The sequence below is a fragment of the Gorilla gorilla genome, chromosome 13, assembly GCF_029281585.2.
Source record: "Gorilla gorilla gorilla isolate KB3781 chromosome 13, NHGRI_mGorGor1-v2.1_pri, whole genome shotgun sequence".
Lineage (NCBI taxonomy): Eukaryota > Metazoa > Chordata > Mammalia > Primates > Hominidae > Gorilla > Gorilla gorilla.
Window position 1 is genome coordinate 36,878,793 of NC_073237.2, and position 2,691 is coordinate 36,881,483.

Sequence of the window (2,691 nt, forward strand, 5' to 3'; positions counted from 1 at the left end):
GCCTCTTTCAGTTGTTCATTCAGAAAAAAATACTATGATATTTGAAGACTGATCAGCTTCTGTTCAGCTGACAGTCATGCTGGATCTAAACTTTTTTTGAAATTAATTTTGTCTTTTCAAAGAAAAAATATTTAAAGACGCTCTATAATATAATCTTATGTTAAAAAAACTTTCTACTTAACTCTCTGGATTTCATTTTGATTTTTCAAATTATATATTAATATTTCAAATGTAAAATACTATTTAGATAAATTGTTTTTAAACATTCCTATTATTATAATATTAATATAACCTAAACTGAAGTTATTCATCCCAGGTATCTAATACATGTATCCAAAGTAAAAATCCAAGGAATCTGAACACTTTCATCTGCAAAGCTACGAATAGGTTTGACATTTTCACTCCAAGAAAAAATTTTTTTTTGAAAATAGAATAGTTGGGATGAGAGGTTTCTTTAAAAGAAGACTAATTGATCATATTACTATGATTCTCAAAGAAGAAACCAAAACTTCATATAATACTATAAAGTAAATATAAAATAGTTCCTTCTGTAGTATATTTCTGTAATGCTACAGTTTAAACAGATCACTCATATAATACTATTTTGATTTTGATGTAGAATTGCACAAATTGATATTTCTCCTATGATCTGCAGGGTATAGCTTAAAGTAACAAAAACAGTCAACCACCTCCATTTAACACACAGTAACACTATGGGACTAGTTTTATTACTTCCATTTTACAAATGAGGAAACTAAAGCTTAAAGATGTGTAATACACCGCCCAAGGTCACACAGCTGGTAAAGGTGGATTTCATCCCAGACAGTTACAGTCATTGCCGTGGGCACAGCTCCTAACTTAGTAACTCCATGTAACTGGTACTCAGTGTAGTTGAATTGAAAGGAGAGTAAGGAAGCAGGTTTTACAGGTCTACTTGCACTATTCAGAGCCCAAGTGTGAATCCCTGCTGTGCTGCTTGGAGAAGTTACTTAACCTATGCAAGGTTCATTTTGTAAATATTGGAAATGGAGTGATAATACGTACTTCACCAGAGGGTTTAATGAGACCTTATAAGATCCTTAGTTCAGTACCTGACTAGTGCTTCATAAATGCTTTTTCATCCAATCTGACAATCTCTAGCTTGTAATTGGGGCATTTAGAACATTTAATATGATTATTGGCATGGTAGGTTAAAGCTTTCATCTTGCTGTTTTCTATTTGTTCTTTTTGTTTTCTCCTTACTTTTGGATTTTTTTATTCTACTATGTCTTTTCTATTGTCTTATTAACTATACTCTTTGATTTATTTTAGTGGTTGTTTTAGGGTTATACCTCTTTCTAATTTACCAGTTTATAACCAGTTTATATACTACTTGACATATAGCTTAAGAAACTTACTGTTGTTGTCTTTTTGCTGTTATGGTCTTAACGTTTTTATTTCTACAAACATTATAAACTCCACACTTTATTGTTTTTTAATTTTACTTATACAGTCAATTATCTTTTAAAGATATTTAAATATAAACATTCAAAACACCCCAATTAAAAGTCAGAGATTGTTAATACCACATGATCTCACTTACACACAGAATCGAAAAACTTGGAACTCATAGAAGCAGAGAGTTAAAAACATGGTTACCAGGTGCTGGGGAGAGGCGGTGGGCTGGGGAGATGTTGATCAAAGTTAGACAGGAGGAATAAGTTCAAGAGATCTATTGTACAACTTATTCAGTTAGATAGGAGGAATAAGCTAAAGATCAAGAGATCTATTGTACAGTGTGACTATAACCAACAACATATATTGTACACTTGAAAATTGCTAACAGTATCTTTTAAGTGTTCTCACTACAAATAAATATGTGAGGTAATGTATATATTAATTAACTGTAGTCATTTCACAATGTATACTTATTTCAAAACATCATGTTGTATGCTATAAATATATACAACTTTTATTTTTCAATTTTAGAAATGTCCTTAAATCAGATTTTCAGATCAGATAAAAAAGCAAGACCCAACTGTATGCTGCCAACAGGAAACACACCTTAAAAATAAAGGACGAACAAACAGATTAAAAGTAAAAGGATGGAGAAAAGATACATCATATTGGTAATTAGAAGAAAACTGGAGTGACAATATGAAACAAAATAGATTTCAGAGCAAAGAATATTACCAGGGGTAAAAATGATCATTTTATAATGATAAAAGAGTCAGTTCAGCAAAAGGATATAACAGTCCTAAATGTTTTTTCACCTCATAGCTGTGTCAAAATAGATGAAGCAAAAACTGATAGAACTGTAAGAAGTAGACAAGTCCACAATTATGTTTGGAGATTTTTTTTTTTTTTTGTCGCCCAGGCTGGAGTGCAGTGGCAGGATCTCAGCTCACTGCAAGCTCTGCCTCCCAGGTTCACGCCATTCTCCTGCCTCAGCCTCCCCAGTAGCTGGGACTACAGGCGCCCACCACCACGCCTGGCTAATTTTTTTGTATTTTTAGTAGAGATGGGGTTTCACCATGTTAGCCAGGATGGTCTCGATCTCCTGACCTCGTGATCTGCCTGCCTCGGCCTCCCAAAGTGCTGGGATTACAGGCATGAGCCACTGCGCGCAGCCTGGAGATTTTAATATCCTCTCAATGTTTAGTAGAACAAGAATACACAAAATCAGTAAGGATATAGAAGATTAGAACAAGA